The following is a 19,480-nucleotide window of genomic DNA, read 5'->3' on the forward strand; positions in this document are numbered from 1 at the left end:
ATCTTGAAGGTCTTTGTCACTGCAAAATGCCCTTATCATTGGAGGCCCTAAGCTTAGCAGGACTGGCTAGTGCTCCACCCTGAGAGAAGAGTAAGTCTGATTGCTGTTCCCATCCTGCCTCCTATGCCTTGTGCTCATGGCCTGCACGCAGTTGCACAGAATGGTCAGTCATGGAGTGTTCTCAAACAGTAATTGCCCTTCTCCATTTTCTGACCCTCTGTCCGAAAGAATCTTTGCTTTCCTGAAAGGGGCTCAGCTCCCAAAAGCCTGGGCAATGCTGCCTTTGAGAGGCAGTCTTCGGGCCAGCCTGTGAGTGTTCATTCCCATAGGAGCAATAGTTTATGGGCTACATATCCAAAGCAGGGGACAGCACTCACAACTGAGGCCAGACCGCTCTGCTCCCATTGGGCAACTGGGCCTCTGAATGTCAACGTGCGCCCAATGCACTGAGCCCTTTGGCGACTGCTGCTCCAAGTGGCTCTGCCAAGTATTAATCTGATACTTGCTTTTTAGACCCTGTCTTTCCAGGAACTGCTTCAAAGAATCTTCCTCCTTGGGCAGGAATGTGGAAGCTCTCTGTAGTGGCAGCAATGCAGGCAGGAATAGCTCTACAGCTAAAGCAACAGATGTGCTCCGTACCACCAAGGTGCAGGCCACGATGCTGAGCACCAGAAACCTGTCCTCAAATCCTTTGGAAATGTGGCCCTTTGCTATTGCATCTCTGGCTAAAATCTTTCAAGGCTGGTCCAAAGGCTGAGCAACTCGCACTCCTGCAGCCGCAGGGCAGGGAAGGAGAAAGCACTCCAGGGCTGAGGCACTGGGGTGGCTGGAGGAAGCCTGTGTGAGGCTTTGCAGGTCAGCCAGATCAAAGGGGGACACAGCGGGGAAGTGAGGATTCAGGCTGGAGTGGGGAAGTTGGAGATGGTTGTATGAGGGGTGCCTACCAAAGGAAGGGGAGCTCGGGGTGTCAGGCAGGCGCTGTAAGAGACAAGCTCATATTTCAGAAGCATTCAGAGGGAGCCAGGGACTTCCTTGCCAGGAGGGTTCCCAAGGCAGCCTGCACAGACCCACGTGTTCAGCAGGGGGCAGTGTTGAGCCAAGGCCTTTGGCTGCGCGCTCTCTGCTCACTGAGCTGGCAGGTTGCAGTGTCGGGAGCAAAGCAGCTGGTGTCACTTTTATCTGTCTGCCCTTGGCAAGCGTGGGGCCGATTGGGAGGGAGAGGGGCAGGATCCTAGCCAGCTCATACAGTGGAGACAGCCCTGTGCTTAGGGCCACCCTGAAGCCAGTCTCTCCCTTGCTCCTAGGAGCCTGGAGAAGCCCTCAAGTATACACTGTTGGCTGGCTGATGGGCTGAGCATGTGTGCACCTCAAGCCCAGCACTGTCCGTGATGCTGCCCTGTCCCCCTCAGCAGGCCGAAAACCAGCAACCTCCCAGGGTTTCAGGCTCCAGCATCTCGCTCTGCTTTCTGCAAACCTCTTTCAGAGTTGCTTGCCATGCTGGGCAGCTACAAGATGGGCAGGTGGGCACCTGCCCTCTCCCTTCAGGCTCCTGCCCCACCCTTCCCAGGGCCCCTTCCTGACTTCCCCATGTCCCGATCAGTCACCCATGTGACATGCGGGGATGTCCCTGCCACGCCAGCCCCCTCTACGGCAGAGTTGGACTGTCTAGTCTGGCAGCTCTGTCGGGGGGGAGAGGGGGAGAAGACCTGTCCTTTCTCCCTCCCCCAGCCCAGAAAAATGTGCAATGGGAAGGTGTGTGCTGGGTCTACTCTGACTCCTCCCGTAGCCCTGCCCAGTCTAGGCACCCCTGCAGGGGACACTGACTTGAGGAACAGGCAGGCCTGCTGCTGCAGCAAATGCGGCAGTTCTGGTTGTTGGTGGCCACAGATGGCTCTTCGCTTTCTGTTCTGCATCACGAGGGGCCAGTTCCTTTTCCAGGCCCTGCTGGGAATCCTTCCCTTGCCCCTGTTCCTCCCGCAAGCAAACTCCGGGTACACCCTAGAGCCTCTTTCTCCTGTCTCATTAAGTGAGGGTGGAGGGGAAAGAGACAGTGGTGGAAATAGTGGGGGGGTGTCCCTTCCCATGCCACCCCGACTGGAGCGAGGGGGCTCCCCAGGCTCCTTGGTACCCCAGGCTGCTTGGCACCATCTTGGCCACACTGCAGCCTCGTTCTGGTTGCCAGCTCAGCTAAGCCTGGCGTCGTCCTTTTACCCAGTCCCGGCTCGATGGTCGGTCTCTCAGCAGTAGCTACAATATTTGAAGTTTGCCTGTGAGCAGAAAAGAGCCAGCGCACCCCACAGCAGCGCTTCCTGTATGGCGCCAGACTCCCAGCGTCCGGTGACAGGTCTCCCCTGCCCAGTGCTGGCTGCAGAAAGCTCTTCCCTGCAGAGCAGGCAGGCCGTTACCAGGCCATCTTGGCCATCTGTGTGGACGCTGGCATGAAGCTGGCAAATCCATGGGCCCAGCTGAAAGGCCAGGCACGAGCAGTAACCAACAGGCAAAGCTCTGAAGTCCTGAGGGCTGGAGCTGCGTTTTGCAACCAGGAAAAGGGAAAGCTGCTGTTCTTCCAGGGGGACGACAGGACAAAGCACCAAACTACCAACCTGACCCTGCCCTCCACTGGGCAAAAGAGCTGAGTGCATGGTTGCCACCTCCACCCGCTGACTCCGTAGGACACTCCTGCAGGTTCCACACATGACCCCACCCTGGTATGTGGCAGTTTGGAGGAACAGCAGGGCATGGGGCTGCCCTCACGGGGAACAGGGGATGTGCAGCACTCCCAGAGTAATGGAAAATGCTCTGCTGCAGGGGCAAGGGAACCCATTTAGCAGGGTCCCGGACAAACCATCTCTCAACCAGCGCTCCATGGGCCGCACAGCCTGAGGAATTCGCAGCCAGATCTCCGGGCCACAGGAAGAGCCCAGGATCCAAACCCGCTCCCAATAAAGCCAAGGGAAGTCCTCCCATCAGTTCAAATGAGCGCTGGCTCGGCCCAAGGTTAGCAATGGAGAAAGTTCATTTAATAGGTTCCTGGGCATATTTATCTTTATCTCAGTCATGACCTACCTGCTCTAATCAAAGGAGCTAGACCTCCGGGGCAGAGTGACCACTGGGCCATTTTAAAATTTACCTCTCCACCACCAAGAAGTTTAACAAGTAAAAATGCTGTTTTTAATCAACCCTAACATTCCCTTGCTGGCGCATTGCACCGCGGCCTGCCAGAGTGTTGGGTGAATGCTGCAAAACTGGGCTTGTGAGCATTCATTCGATTTCACGCTGGGCAGGTTGGTGCCAGTCCATCGTCATGAATGTTTGTGTTAAACACGCGTTTGCATGAATGTGTGGGAATGGGTATCCTTCCTCCAAGGTCCTCTAGCTACATGCAAAGTTGTTTATTTTTTGCTGTTCTCTTGACTACAAAGTTTGCCGGCCAGTCAAGGTGCATAAAAACATGTGACTTGGGTGATGGGTTTGCAGCCCTCTGGCCACAGGATTTCCTCACCAGTTACAAAGAAATAACAAACATGCTGTAAAAATCACAGTCTGGGTGTGGATAATTTGCAAATAAAGGGTTACATTTGTCAGGCTGGTTATTCATAAAGTAATTCCCACAGCTCCAGGCTGGAGACTCAAACTGCCCAAACCCTTTGTGGCAAACAGCTAATTTAGCCCTGGTTCCAGATGGTGTGTCCATGAATGAAATTCTTCATTATTCCAAATCTTTGAATGAGTTTTGTGACCAGCTTTACGCCTCTGGATTATTCCTTGGCTGTTTGTATGAGTCAAAACTATGGTCAGCTATGTTGCATGGTTCCCCAGTTGGATAAGCTCATCTTTATAAAACAGCTCACACTGCCAACAGAAACAAAATTCTTTGTGCCACAAAATGAATTTAGTGTCTTGATCAAACAAACCTCAGCCATGGGCCTGAAATCTCCTTTCCGCCAATATTCAGGTGAACAAACGCTCTGCTGTCAGGACTGTTCCCCTGAACCGTAACTCAGTGCCTCGTTCATTAATCAGTCACCGCGGCTGGAAACCACACTTCCTGCCCTGACTGGCCACCTCGCGCATTATCCTGCAGTATGTGTAGAACCAGAACCTGCAAAAGCAGGCGAGGAGGCGATGGCAGCGCAGTGACAAGAGTGATGAGACCATGGACACAGACTTCTCTCAAAGCACGGGCCCCGGCAATTTGGCCATCCTGGTGGCAATGGGGCAGGCTCATGCCGTGGAACGCCGATTCTGGGCCCGGGAAACAAGCACAGACTGGTGGGACCGCAGAGTGTTGCGGGTCTGGGATGATTCCCAGTGGCTGCGAAACTTTCGCATGCGTAAGGGCACTTTCATGGAACTTTGTGACTTGCTTTCCCCTGCCCTGAAGCGAATGAATACCAAGATGAGAGCAGCCCTCACAGTTCACAAGCGAGTGGTGATAGCCCTGTGGAAGCTTGCAACGCCAGACAGCTACCAGTCAGTCGGGAATCAATTTGGAGTGGGCAAATCTACTGTGGGGGCTGCTGTGATCCAAGTAGCTAATGCAATCACTGAGCTGCTGCTATCAAGGGTAGTAACCCTGGGAAATGTGCAGGTCATAGTGGATGACTTTGCTGCAATGGGATTCCCTAACTGTGGTGGGGCCATAGACGGAACCTATATCCCTATCTTGGCACCGGACCACCAAGACAGCCAGTACATAAACCGAAAGGGGTACTTTTCAATCATGCTGCAAGCACTGGTAGATCACAAGGGACGTTTCACCAACATCAACATGGGATGGCCAGGAAAGGTGCATGACGCTCGTGTCTTCAGGAACTCTGGTCTATATGAACAGCTGCAGCAAGGGACTCACTTTCCAGACCATAAAATAACAGTTGGGGATGTTGAAATGCCTATAGTTATCCTTGGGACGCAGCCTACTCCTTAATGCCCTGGCTCATGAAGCCGTACACAGGCAGCCTGGACAGTAGTCAGGAGCTGTTCAACTACAGGCTGAGCAAGTGCAGAATGGTGGTAGAAGGTGCATTTGGACGTTTAAAAGTGCGCTGGCGCAGTTTACTGACTAGGTTAGACCGCGGGGAAACCAAAATTTCCATTGTTATTACTGCTTGCTGTGCGCTCCACAATATCTGTGACAGTAAGGGGGAGACATTTATGGCAGGGTGGGAAGTTGAGGCAAATCGCCTGGCTGCTGATTACACGCAGCCAAACACCAGTGCAGTTAGAAGAGCACAGCAGGGCACGTTGCGCATCAGAGAAGCTTTGAAAACCAGTTTCATGGCTGACCAGGCTATGGTGTAACAATTCTGTTTGTTTCTCCTTGATGAAAACCCGCCCCCTTGGTTCACTCTACTTCCCTGTAAGCTAACCGCCCTCCCCTCCCCCCTTCGATCACCGCTTGCAGAGCCAATAAAGTCATTGCTGTTTCAAATTCATGCATTCTTTATTAATTCGTCACACAAATAGGGGGATAACTGCCAAGGTAGCCCGGGTGGGGTGGGGGAGGAGGGAAGGATAAGGCCACACTGCATTTCAAAACTTATTGAATGCCAGCCTTCTGTTGCTTGGGCAGTCCTCTGGGTTGGAGTGGCTGGGTGCCCGGAGCCCGCCCCCGCGTTCTTGGGCATCTGGGTGAGGAGGCTATGGGGCTTGGGGAGGAGGGCAGTTGGTTACACAGGGGCTGCAGTGGTGGTCTGTGCCTTTCCTGCACCTCAACCATACGCCGGAGCATCTCAGTTTGATCCTCCAGTAGCCTCAGCATTGCATCCTGCCTCCTCCCATCATGCTGCTGCCACCTTTCCTCTTGAGCCCGCCACCTCTCCTGTTGCTCCCGCCACCTGTCCTCTCGTGCGTCCCTCCTGTCCTCGCGTTCATTTTGTGCTTCCCTGGACTCTGCCATTGTCTGCCTCCACGCATTCTGCTGGGCTATGTCAGTTTGGGTGGATGGCACGAGCTCAGAGAACATTTCATTGCGAGTGCGTTTTTTTCGCCTTTGTATCTGCACTACTCTCTGGGACAGAGATGCTAGTGGCAGCGTTGAAACTTTTGCAGCTGCGGGAGGGAAAAAGGGAGAGCAAAACTGAAAGAGACACACTGGCCATTTAAAAGGGGGGGCTGATGTTTTCAGGTTAACGTGTAGCACAAACCCAACTAACCGCCCCCCCCCCCCCACACACACACACACCCAATTCTCTGGGGTGATCACTTCACCCCTCCCCTTACCGCGTGGCTAACAGCGGGGATGATTTATTTTCAGCCACAGGCAAACATCCCAGCAGAAGCTGCCACCTCTGAATGTCTCCTTAATAAAATTCCCCTATTTCAACCAGATGACCGTGAATGATGTCACTGTCCTGAGGATAACACAGAGAGATAAAGAACGGATGTTGCCTGAATGCCAGCAAACACGGGGACCACACGCTGCCATGCTTTCTTATGCAATGATTCCAGACTACGTGCTACTGGCCTGGCATTGTAAAGTGTCCTACCATGGCGGATGCAATAAGGCTGCCCTCCCCAGAAATCTTTTGCAAAGGCTTTGGGAGTATCTCCAGGAGAGCTTCACTGAGATGCCCCTGGAGGATTTCCGCTCCATCCCCAGACACGTTAACAGACTTTTCCAGTAGCTGTACTGGCCGCGAATGCATCCTAAGTCTTCAGGGCAAATTAATCATTAAACACGCTTGCTTTTAAACCATGTATTATATTTACAAAGGTACACTCACCAGAGGTGCCTTCTCCGCCTTCAAGGTCCAGGAGCCCGGGTTGGGAAGGTATTGGCTCCAGGGTGATAAATAGTTCCTGGCTGTCGGGGAGAACGGTTTCTCCACTTGCCTGGTGTGTGCTATCTTCAACCTCCCCCCCACCCATCATATTCCTCGTCCCCAAAATCCTTATCGCTGTTGCATGAGACTCCCTTGCAGGAGTCCACGTACAGGTGTGGGGTAGTTGTAGGGGCACCCCCTAGAATTACATGCAGCTCATCATAGAAGCAGCATGTCTGGGGCTCTGACCCCGAGCGGGCATTTGCCTCTGTGGTTTGTTGGTAGGCTTGCCTGAGCTCCTTAAGTTTCATGTGGCATTGCTGCGGGTCCCTGTGATAGCTTCTGTCCTTCATGCCCTTGGAGATTTTTTCAAATATTTTGGCATTTTGTCTTTTGGAACGGAGTTCTGATAGCACGGATTCGTCTCCCCATAGAGCGATCAGATCCAGTACCTCCCGTTCGGTCCATACTGGAGCCCTTTTGCGATTCTGGGACTCCATGGTCACCTCTGCTGATGAGATCTGCATGGTCACCTCTGCTGATCAGCTTGCCACGTTAGCCAAACAGGAAATGAAATTCAACAGTTTGGGGGCTTTTCCTGTCTACCTGGCCAGTGCATCCGAGTTGAGAGCGCTGTCCAGAGCGGTCACAATGGAGCACTCTGGGATAGCTCCCGGAGGCCAATACCGTCGAATTGCATCCACACTACCCCAAATTCACACTGCCTCCCTGGAGGGTCTGGGCCACATGACAGGTTTTCAGCTGCCCCTCTTGCTCATGGGCTTGAGCTGGTAGGTGTGGTCAGGGGCCACTGACAGGCCTGGGTCCTGTTCCAAGTGTGGCTGCTGCTGCCCACCTTCCAGGTTTAGTCCCGTGACCTGGGCACTCGCCCGGCATGGGGGCCTGCATCCAATCCACCCTCTGCCAGAGGGGGAGAAACGCTTTGAAGAGGCGTGTCGCACCTCACAGGAACCTGGCTATGGGATGTCCTTCCTCTTTGCCCTGTTCCCCGCTGGCTACACACTGAGCAAGAGCTGGGAGCAAGAGGATGGGTCTGGGCCCCCTTCTCCCAGGTGCGTGCCCTACCACCCAGCTCCAGAGCTGTTCCCTCACTCGCTCTCCTGCTCTGGCCCAGTGACTCTTCCATTCAGGATCCACAGTGGAGCTGCGTCACCAGCATGGGCTGAGGGTGGCCCACCCCAGCCGAGCCCTGCACTCTAGTTGGTGGGAGAGACCCCTGTTCAACCCTTTCTGCCTCACAGGTGGAGGGAGGAATTCCCCTGGGTCACTCATAGTCCAGGTGAGGGCGCTATGGGTATCAGGCTGTGGCCACCCTGTGTGGTTTTCTGTGGTGTGGGGGAGGCTCCTCCATCGTCCTCACAAGAAATGGCTAAGCAGCCAAGTCCAGGAGCAGGGCCCATTGGTGGATGGCCAGTGGGGCCAGGCACCTTGGAGGCTGAGCTCCCTGTGCAGAGTGGGGTTAGGTCCCAGTCCTCTGCTCGGCTTTGGCCCCCTACCTGGAACATGGGCTTTGTGCATCGCAGACCAAGGCGACACTCTGCCTCTCACCAGACAGGAGCCTGGTGCCAAATGCACTCTGGGGAGCACAGTGATTCCTGAGGCTCGCCAGACCCTGTGCCCTCATAGAAGCATAGAAGATTAGGGTTGGAAGAGACCTCAGGAGGTCATCTAGTCCAACCCCCTGCTCAAAGCAGGACAAACACCAACTAAATCATCCCAGTCAGGGCTTTGTCAAGCCGGGCCTTAAAAACCTCTAAGGATGGAGATTCCACCACCTCCCTCGGTAACCCATTCCAGTGCTTCACCACCCTCCTAGTGAAATAGTGTTTCCTAATATCCAACCTAGACCTCCCCCACTGCAACTTGAGACCAATGCTTCTGTCATCTGCCACCACTGAGAACAGCCTAGCTTCATTCTCTTTGGAACCCCCCGTCAGGTAGTTGAAAGCAGCTATCAAATCCCCCCTCATTCTTCTCTTCTGCAGACTAAATAAGCCCAGTTCCCTCAGCTTCTCCTCGTAAGTCATGTGTTCCAGTCCCCTAATCATTTTCGTTGCCCTCTGCTGGACTCTCTCCAATTTGTCGACATCTTTTCTGCAGTGCGGTGACCAAAACTGGACACAATACTCCAGATGTGGCCTCACCAGTGCTGAATAGAGGGGAATAATCACTTCCCTCCATCTGCTGGCAATGCTCCTACTAATACAGCCCAATATGCAGTTGGCCTTCTTGGCAACAAGGGCACACTGCTGATTCATATCCAGCTTCTTGTCCACTGTAATCCCCAGGTCCTTTTCTGCAGAACTACTGCTTAGCCAGTCGGTCCCCAGCCTGTTGCGGTGCATGGGATTCTTCCGTTCTAAGTGCGGGACTCTGCACTTGTCCTTGTTGAACCTCATCAATTTGTCTAGGTCACTCTGGACCCTATCCCTACCCTCCATTGTATCTACCTCTCCCCACAGTTTAGTGTCATCTGCGAACTTGTTGAGGGTGCAATTAATCCCATCATCCAGATCATTAATAAAGATGTTGAACAAAACCAGCCCCAGAACCCATAGGTGCCGACTCCCACGGGGAAAAGTTAGTGGGTGCTCTGCACCCACTGGCAGCCAAGCTCCCCCAACCTGAGTGCGCTGCATCCCCGCTCCTCCGCCTACCTCCCAGCGCTTTCTGCCTGGTCGCCGCCAAACAGCTGTTTGGCAGCATGCTGGGTGGGAGGGGGAGGAGCAGGAATGTGGCGCACTCAGGGGAGGAGGAAGAGCCAGGGCCAGGTCAGGGATTTGTGGAAGGAGCTGGAATAGGGGCAGGGAGGGGGCTGATTTGGGGCAGGGCAGAGGTGGGAAGGGGCGAGGCCTCATGGAAGGGGTGGATTGGGGGCGGGGCTGGGGGCAGAGGGGGGTCGAACACCCACTGGCAGGAGCTGAAGTCGGCGCCTATGCCAGGATTGACCCCGGGGGCACTCCACTTGGTACCAGCTGCCAACTAGACATGGAGGTGTTGATCACTACCAGTTGAGCCCGACAATCTAGCCAGCTTTCTATCCACCTTATAGTCCATTCATCCAGCCCATACTTCTTTAACTTGCTGTCAAGAATACTGTGAGAGACTGTATCAAAAGCTTTGCTAAAGTCAAGGTATATCACATCTACCGCTTTCCCCATATCCACAGAGCCAGTTATCTCATCATAGAAAGCAATCAGGTTGCTCAGGTCTGACTTGCCCTTGGTGAATCCATGTTGACTGTTCCTGATCCCCTTCCTCTCCTCCAAGTGCTTCAAAATGGATTCCTTGAGTACCTGCTCCATGATTTTGCCGGGGACTGAAGTGAGGCTGACCGGTCTGTAGTTCCCCAGGTTCTCTTTCTTCCCTTTTTAAATACGGGCACTATATTTGCCTTTTTCCAATCATCCGGGACCTCCCCCGATCGCCACCCGTTTTCAAAGACAATGGTCAATGGCTCTGCAATCACATCAGCCAACTCCCTCAGCACCCTTGGATGCATTAGATCCGGACCCATGGACTTGTGCTCGTCCAGCTTTTCTAAATAGTCCTCAACCTGTTCTTTCACCACTGAGGGCTGGTCACCTCCTCCCCATGCTGTGCTCCCAGTGCAGTAGTCTGGGGGCTGACCATGTTCGTGAAGACAGAGGTAAAAAAAGCATTGAGTACATTAGCTTTTTCCACATCCTCTGTCACTAGGTTGCCTCCCTCATTCAGTAAGGGGCCCACACTTTCCTTGACTTTCTTCCTGTTGCTAACATACCTGAAGAAACCCTTCTTGTTACTCTTAACATCTCTTGCTAGCTGCAACTCCAAGTGTGATTTGGCCTTCCTGATTTCACTCCTGCATGCCCGAGCAATATTTTTATACTCCTCCCTAGTCATCTGTCCAAATTTCCACTTCTTGTTAGCTTCCTTTTTGAGTTGAAGCTCACTGAAGATTTCACTGTTAAGCCAAGCTGGTCACCTGCCATATTTGCTATGCTTTCTGCACATTGGGATGGTTTGTTCCTGTGCCCTCAATAAGGCTTCTTTAAAATACAGACAGCTTTTCTGGACTCCTTTCCCCTTCATTTTAGCCTCCCAGGGGATCCTGCCCATCAGTTCCCTGAGAGAGTCAAAGTCTGCTTTTCTGAAGTCCAGGGTCCATATTTTGCTACTCTCCTTTCTTCCTCTTGTTAAGATCCTAAACTCAACCACCTCATGGTCACTGCTGCCCAGTTTGCCACCCACTTCATAGAATATCAGGGTTGGAAGGGACCTCAGGAGATCATCTAGTCCAACCCCCGCTCAAAGCAGGACCAATCCCCAATTTTTGCCCCAGATCCCTAAATGGCCCCCTCAAGCATTGAGCTCACAACCCTGGGTTCAGCAGGCCAATGCTCAAACCACTGAGCTATCCCTCCCCCAGCACTTCTACTTCCCCTATCAATTATTCCCTGTTTGTAAACAGCAGGTCAAGGGGCGCACGGCCCCTGGTTGGTTCCTCCAGCACTTGCACCAGGAAATTGTCCCCTGCACTCTCCAAAAACTTTCTGGATTGTCTGTGCACTGCTGCATTGCTCTCCCAGCAGATGTCAGGGGGATTGAAGTCCCCAATTAGAACCAGGGCCTGCGATCTGGAAACTTCAGCAGCCCAACACCTCAGGCTGGGCTGTTTATCCCCACCCACTGCCCCTCCCCAAACCTCCCTGTCTGGCCACCAGCAGTGCTCCCCCCACAGCAGCTCTGCCGCCAAGGGGCACCATCCTGAGATCTTTCCTGGGGCAAGGCTGGGAGTGCCCAGTTCTTGGGGGCAGGGGATGGGAGTGCCCAGTTCTTGGGGGCAGGGGATGGGAGTGCTCAGTTCCCTGCTGGTAGGGTTGCCAACTTTCTACTCAACAAAACCGAACACCCCTGCCCTGCCCCCTGCCCTGCCCCTTCTCTGAGGCCCCCGCTCACTCCATCCCTCCCCTCTGTCACTTGCTCTCCCCACCCTCACTCATTTGCTCATTTTCACCGGGCTGGCTCAGGGGTTGGGATGTGGGAGGGGGTGAGGGCTCTGGCTTGGTGTGCGGGCTCTGGGGTGGGGCCAGGGATGAGGGGTTTGGGGTGCAGGAGGAGGCTCTGGGCTGGGGGGTGGGAGTTGAAGGGGTTCAGAGTATGCGAGGGGGCTCCGGTCTGAGGCAGGGGGTTGGGGTGTAGGAGAGGGTATGGGCTCTGGGCTGGGGGGGGGTGGGTTCCAGAGTGGGGCCAAAAATGAGGGGTTCAGGGTGTGGGAGGGCTCTGGGCTGGGGAAGGGAGTTGAAGTGTGGGGAGGTTGAGGGCTCCGGCTCGGGGTGCGGACTCTGGGGTGGGGCTGGGGATGAGGAGTTTGGGGTGCCGGAGGGTGCTCCGAGCTGGAACCGGCTCCTATGCAAAGGCTCTGCCAGGCAGTTCTGTGCACTGCCCCATCCACAGGCACCGCCCCCACAGATCTCATTGGCCAGGAGCTGGTGCATGGGGCGGGGGCGGCATGTGGAGCCCCCTGGCTGCCTAAAAAGGTAGAAGCCAGCGGGGGGACATGCTGCTGCTTCCGGGAGCCACGCAGAAACTGGACACCTGGCAACCCTACCTGCAGGAGGGGTGGGGGTGGTGGAGGGGGGGTGGCTGGGAGTGCTCAGTCCCCGGGGTGGGTGGGTCGGGGGCTGGGAGTGCTCAGTTCCCAGAGGCAGGGGAAGAAGGCTGGAGCGGGGATGGGGGCTGGCCGTGTTCAGTTCTCTGGGTGCAGGTGAGGGAGCTGGCCTGGTTGAAGGGGAGGGAGCCAGCCATGGCCGTGTGACCACAGGCTGCCCTGGGCCTCAGTATGCTCCTAAAGGTGAGGGGGCAGGGGACACGGGTCCCTGTCGCCTTTGCCAAGGAGCTGGGTGGGCAAAGGGGGGATTGGGCCAGTTCTGCTTCTTCCTGCAGGACAGGGAAGAGGCCGGAGAGGGGCTGGGTTCTGCTGTGCTTTACCCTGGATGTCTTAGTGCTGTCGAGGCTGGAAGGCTCTATGGGGCCATCCCAAGCCAAGAGGGCAGATCAAAGGGAGAAGGGGCTTTGCCTCAGGCTGGTTGAACCCATTGGCTTGGTTTTATTAACACCTGTCACTCCAGCAGCTAATTCACATCCTGGCTCAAGGACCCATCCCCTGCTTCTCCAATAAGGGGTGTTGTGACAGCCACCATCGGGGCCAGCCCCCAGGACCTCCATGGGGCACCTCCAGGCCTGGAAGCAGATGCTGCTACAACCTGAGCTGACGGCCCAGTAGCTGGAGGCTGAGCAACGCCTGCCCGCTGTGCCTCAGCCGTGCGGCTTGGGGCTCATCGCAAACCCAGGGTCCTCCAGCAACCAGTGGCAGGTGCTGAGCCGCGGGGATTTAGGTGCCAAACTTTCACTGGTTTCCTTTGGGGAGCTGGGCCCACGGTACTGATACTGCCAAGGTAAAACATGCCCAAAAAATCGTTTAACCCCTGCCAGGCCCCAATCTGTTGACGAGAAGTGAAACAGCCCCGCGCGCTGGGTGTTGATCACTCCTGCCGGCGGCTCAGCAGCGGCTGCGTGCGCTGGACGCTGCTGGCTGCCGGGGCAGCTGGGGAAGAGTAGTTAAGCCAGGGCGCTTGTGCTGGCCTGTGCGCTCAGCCTGCTCGCCCATGTACCCGCAGCACCCGCCCCGCCCGTCACTACGCAACATCCCTGAAGAACATCCTCACCGCACTTCCTTCCTCATCTGCTATGAGTCACTGCAGCCCAGCTGAGCAGCCCAGAGAAAGGCCGGGCTGTGAAACCCCAGGACAGAGGGTTTCACACTTGGCCTTGGACTCTACAGTATTTCATTAACTCGTGCACTGCCACACGCCCCTGGCAGCCCTTGAAAACAGCCTCTGCCCCTCTGGCGGCGCCCCGGGGGCACCCGGTGAGGTGTACAGCTGTGGCAGAAGGGTGCCTGGACACACACACGGTGTGCACCAGCATTGGGCGTTATGCAACAGGCAACTGAGCCCAGATTCTTTGGGAATGGCTTCCCCGGCGCCCTGCAGCCAGCTCCCCAGAGCAGCGTGTCTTGCACCTTGGGCTGGATACGTATTATTTATTGGTAGCGTTACCATAGCACCTAAGAGCCCCAGTCGTTGGCCAGGGCCCCACTGTGCTCGGCGCTATACAGAGAACAAAGGGACAGTCTTTGCCGCAGGTGGGAAGGCAAAGCCGATGGGTGGGGCAGGGTCATGCAGCACCCTATCGGCGTGTCCCTCTTGCAGTGACACTCATTGGCTAGGAGAGACAAGATGATTGGACAAACGCTCTGGCTCCTGCCATGGGCGGAGAGGCTGGGAGTGGGAGGGTTTGCTGCTGGGCCCCACCGGGTTTGGAGTCAGCTGCTGATGTCACCTGTGTGTTCCCAACAGCCCCAGCAAGCAGCTGTCCCCAGGGCACTCGCAGGACCAGCCTGTCCCAGGCAGCCCGCTCGGCCAGAATTTAACAACCAAAATCGCTGCATAAACCTTCCCAGCTCCAAGGGCCGAATGCGAGTTAGCGCCACCCAGCCCCTTGGGCAAGCAGCTTTCAGCAGGGCTGGATTAACCTTTTGTGGGCCCGGCCCCAAACATATTTGTGGGCCCCCATGTGCTTGCGCTGGGCCCCTTCCGAGTAACAGCGCCACAGGAAAGGAGGTGTTGCCAGGGTGGGATGAAAACATTTATTCAAAAACGAAATAAGATCTTTGAAGCCACACTTGATGGAGACTCCACTCAGCCCACAGCGAGCAAACTGGGCTAACATCAGTGTACCCCGAATACCACTGCGTTTGGTTTGTGTGGAAGGGGGGTGGTGGTTAGTTTTATCTTTGCTGTTTGAACACTCAGGGCCTGCTTGGGGCCCCGAACACATGTGCTGAGGTCGCACACTGATGAGCCATAGTAAGGCCGGCTGTGGCAGTCAGTGGTGTCGCACCTGCATCTCCCCACCACTCAAAGTTATGTGTCGTAAATACATTTTTTTGAAAGCTGCATTTTCTACTTTGGTACAATGATGCTTCCAGAACTCTGGAGAGGAAGATGGCTGGTGCCCGTCTTTTGCAGAGAGAAAGGGCTGCTGAGACACACACACAGACTTTACCACAAAGGCCACCACACTCCAGCCTCAAGCTCCTCCCCCAACCTTCACACCTGGGCTCTCTGCCCCCGCCCCAGCCCCATCCCTCCTACTGTCCCCACCCCACACAATTATCCCCCAAAGAAAGGCTCTCCTCAATCTCCCTGCTACTGCCCACCCCACGCCCCAACTTTCACCCCAGTGCTGTCACCTCCCTCCCTTCTACTACCCCCCACACACTGAGCCAACCCCCACCTTCAACCCAGACTCTCCCCTCCTTCCCTCTGCCCCCTGCCACACCAACCCTCACCTTAAAACCCTGCTCCTCCTACACCCCCCACAGGGCATCACCGCCGGCTCCCACCTCGCACCCGGACTTGCCCCACAACTGCCCCTTTCCCCCCAAACTCTGCCATGTCCCCTCCCCTCCCCGGATTGCAGGGGGGCAGTTTCTGGGCAGTTTCACTGGCAGGGGGCACAGCAGCCAGCACTGACAAGCCCCCCTGTCACCACCCCCCTGCTCCCATGGACCACAGACAACCACTCCCCACCCTGAAGTTGCAGGATCGAGACAGTGCCCAGGATCCTCCAGGCAGCACTGTCGCTGAGGGGGCATCAGTAGAAAGGGGTACTTCGCCATGGTGTTGCAGGTGCTTGTGGATCACTGTGGGCATTTCACTGACATCAGTGGGGGTGGTCTGGGAAGGTGCACGACCCACACATCTTCAGGCCTCTACAGAAAGCTGCAAGAGGGGACTTCATTTCCTAACCAGACGATTACAGTGGGGGATTTCGAAATGCCCATGGTGATCCTGAGGAACCCTGCGTACCCCTTACAGCCGTGCTCATGAAATCTTATATGGGACACCTGGGCAGCAGTAGGGAGCGGTTCAACAACAGGCTTAGTAGGTGCCGGATGACGGTTGAATGTGACTTTGTCAGATTAAAGACAAGCTGGCGATGCCGGTGGGACCTCACTGAGGATAATACTCCTAGGGTCATAGCCACATGCTGTATGTTGCATAATCTCTGTGAAGCTAAAGGTGAACGGTTTGCTCAGGGGTGGAGTGCTGAGGCAGACGGCTTGGCCCCTGATTTTGAGCAGCCAGATCCCAGGGCTGCTAGAGGAGCCCAGAGGGGAGCTATTATCTCTGCCTGAGTTGCTTCAATGTTACGTGACATGCCGTTTTCCTAGGGGCCAATGGTGACATTTGGGGCCTATATTCCAGTGATAAAGTGATTACAATGCCCAGGCACATATTGGCAGTGCCTGCAAGCTCACCTTGTAGAAAAAAAAATGAAGAAGATTTACCCTTACAAAACTTCCTTTTTATTGCGGATGAAACAGCACGCACAAGCACACAGACGCTCTCTGGGAGAGGAGGCACCCGGGAAGGGCAGATTTCAGCACCGCGTGCAGGCCCGGCTCTCATTGTGAAAGTTGTCCGAGGGGGTGAGTGAAGGGGAAGCCAGGCGTGCCGGAAAGGACGGGGTGAGCGGAGTTGGGGGGCCCGGGACCGAGCGCAGAATGTGGTGCAGGGGAGGGCGTGCACGGATCTGCTCAGTCTGCAGCACCGTTAATGACTTCGGCATCTGCGTTTGCCCCTCCATGACCGTCATCATCTGCTCAGTTGCGTCCTTAACAAACGCGTGATTCTCTTTTCTGTCCTGCCGTTCGGCTTCCCAGCACTCCTTGCGTTCCCTTTTTTCTGCATTGGAGCACTGCAGGACCTCCCGGAATATGTCTTCTTTGCTGCATCTTGGGCGCTTTCTTATCTGGTGGAGATGCTCGGCCGGGGCGCGTGGGGTGTCCCTCAAGGCCGCATTGGGTGAAGCACAGGGGACGATGCACAGAAGCAGGATTAAGTTCACGCAGAGCACTGAAACATTTCAGTTAAATACACCTTTTGCCACATTGCCATCACTTTCTCCCTGACCCTAGCCAGGCACACATCTCTGCGAACAGCCAAAGCGTGGGGAGTGTTGGCGTGGGGAGGGGGGTGCTCCACATGGGGAAAAGAGCACACACTCTTTGCAAAGGTCATGGTGCAGCATTCTAGGGAACAAATTCTAAAATTATCCCACATTTTTCCACAGGCAGGGGTAATTCTAGCAGACATCTCACTGCAAAGGGTAAGCAGGGAAACGAGGGTACATCTACTCCATGCTTGTGGCTTCCACCCTGCTCCCTATGCTGCTCGCCTATGTGCTGCTTTGGTCCCTGCACAAGTGATTGCCGAATGGCGTGGGAAAGTTTCCTACAATGGGGGAAGGAACAAAGCTGCTTTGCCATGGAACGTTTAGCAGAGGATGGCCGAGTACCTCCGGGAACCTTTCCTGGAGATCTCTCTGGAGGATTCCCATGAGGGCTCAGTGTGGATTAACACCCTGTTCTGCCGTACTACTTAGCTACACAGGGAAATGTCCACCTCACTGGAACACAGCCAGCCTCCCACATTTCTATGCCCTGAACCCACCTCTGCACTACACAAGCCACAGCCACTTACCAGCTGTCTCATCTCCCTCTTCTTGTTCACTGAAGAACAACTGCTGAGACTGGCTAGACACCTCTAGAGTGGAGAACAGTTCCTGGCTGCCTGCCCCACCGGGAGCTGCACATCCTCATCTAACTCCACCTCTTCATCAATAACTTCATCCTCTGGGTTATGTCCTCGTTCCACCGCCTCCGAAGTATCCACGGGCTCTTGGCGCTGCAGATGGGGTCACCACCGAGGATAGCATCCAGCTCCTTATAGAATTGGCAGGACTTAGGTGAAGCACTTGAGCGACGGTTTGCTTCCCTTGCCTTATGGTACGTCTGCCTCGGCTCCTTTATCTTTGCTCTGCACTGCAGTGTGTCATGATCATAGCCCTTTTCGCACAAGCCTCAAGAAATGTGTCCATAGATGTCCCGATTCCTATGGCTCAAGTACAGCTGGGAAGTACAGCCTCCTCTCCCCATACACTGAGCAGATCCAACAGCTCTGCAGTGGTCCAAGCGGGAGAGCGTTTGCTGCAATAACCCGCCATGGTCACCTGGGAAGATGCGATGAGACCTCTCCACGCCGAGCCAGAGGAAATGGAATTTCAAAAATTCTTGTGGCTTCTAAGAGGGAGGGGTAGACAGTTGTTTCCCTAGCTGCAGGGCAGGGGAGTTCAAACTGCTGACCAGAGCAGTCAGGATGGGCACTGTGGGACACCTCCTGGAGGCTAATTAAAGTGATGAAATCAAGCATTGTGTCTACACTTGCACTTTGTTGACAAAAATGTAGAGGAAAAAGAGGTAAATCTCTTGTGAGGGTGGATGTATTTTGCCGCGAAAACCGGACATTTTTCCCGACAAAAGTCTCCTCGCAGTGTGTACACACTCACTGTCTGGGTCGACAAACAGCAGTTTTGGCAACAAAACCTGATAGTGTGGACAAGGCCCCAGTGCTGGTGCAACATCCACAGCTCTCAGCTCTGCCCCGAGAAGTCCTCAGGAGCCGCCCTGCACACGCGGTGCCTGCAGGACCCTCAGGGCAGTGGTGCTGGCCGGAGTGCAGCGAGGGACGGTTGGAGCATGGCCACAGGAGCCCAGCGCTGGAGTTGTGAGTGGAGATTAAAAGCAACTGCACTCTCCGTGCCGTCCAGGACGGAGGGAGCTTTGGGGGGCCACTCCCGCCCCAGACTTGGAGAGGAGGGGAGCTGGGGCTAAGCTTGCTGGGGCAGGAACCATGTCTTTGGATATGTTTCTGCAGTGCTCAGTGCAGAGGGGCCCTGGCCACTCCCAGCATATAAATACTGACAGGAATGGAGGCGAATTTCCTGCATCCTCTGCTCTGGCTTCCTCCTCCCCGCAGGTGAGACGCCCAGCCAGGGACTTTTCCCCAACCATTCTGCTGTCCCTGCCACACCTCAGCTCCCGCAGACGTGGCAAGGGGACAGGGCAGGCTCCCCAGTGGAGGGCTTGGCGAGATGCATTTCCTAGGCTCTGGGCTGGCTATGGCTGTCTTTGAAGCCTTCCACTGTCACCTGGAGGTTACAACCACAGCAGAGAAGGAAATTGAGATAAGCAGGCTGAGAGCTGTGGGGAAATCTCCTGCTACAGACAGCTCTAGTCACGCAGTGCCTAGTCATGCTGAGCACCGAGTGTGGCGAGGCTGCTGTGTGATCTGCGGGGCAGGCTCGGCAGCGAGTTCAGGGGCTTGAATGTTCTGCAAAATTAGGACAAAAGTGTCTGAGCTGGGCTCATAGGGATCCCCAGAGCAATGACTGCTGCAGAGGGGATTCCAGGCAGTCCAGACAGCTTTCCCTTCCCTGCTCTGGCAGCAGGTGAGCATGGGGAACTCAGTGAGGAATCTCTGTGACATGACACAGCATCACACCATGGACCTGGCTGGAGGTGACGAGCATTTACAGCACAATACGTGTCTGAGCGCTGGCTCAGGCTCGGCTCTAAGGACCTTCCCATGGGAGGAATGCTGCTACCCGCTGTGCCAGGCTCCCATGCAGCCCTGTTGCCAGCGCATCCAGCAAGGAGGTGGGGGATGTTATGCTCTGAGTGCAGCTGGAGGGGAATGGTACGGGAGGCCTGTCCCCCTCCCTCACCAGAGGCACCCCAGTTC

The 19,480-nt window shown here is 55.3% G+C and overlaps 1 long non-coding RNA gene across 1 annotated transcript; it reads right to left on the bottom strand.

Moving 5' to 3' along the window:
* Nucleotides 1-16,180: 16,180 nt before the first annotated feature.
* On the bottom strand, nucleotides 16,181-19,212 carry LOC122463356. The gene is made up of 2 exons (XR_006286622.1): nucleotides 17,381-19,212; nucleotides 16,181-16,753 (listed from the first exon to the last, which is right to left on the bottom strand). It is a non-coding gene; the product is annotated as an uncharacterized LOC122463356 (long non-coding RNA).
* Nucleotides 19,213-19,480: the final 268 nt, after the last annotated feature.

The sequence above is a fragment of the Chelonia mydas genome, chromosome 19 (genome assembly GCF_015237465.2).
Source record: "Chelonia mydas isolate rCheMyd1 chromosome 19, rCheMyd1.pri.v2, whole genome shotgun sequence".
Classification (NCBI taxonomy): Eukaryota; Metazoa; Chordata; order Testudines; family Cheloniidae; genus Chelonia; species Chelonia mydas.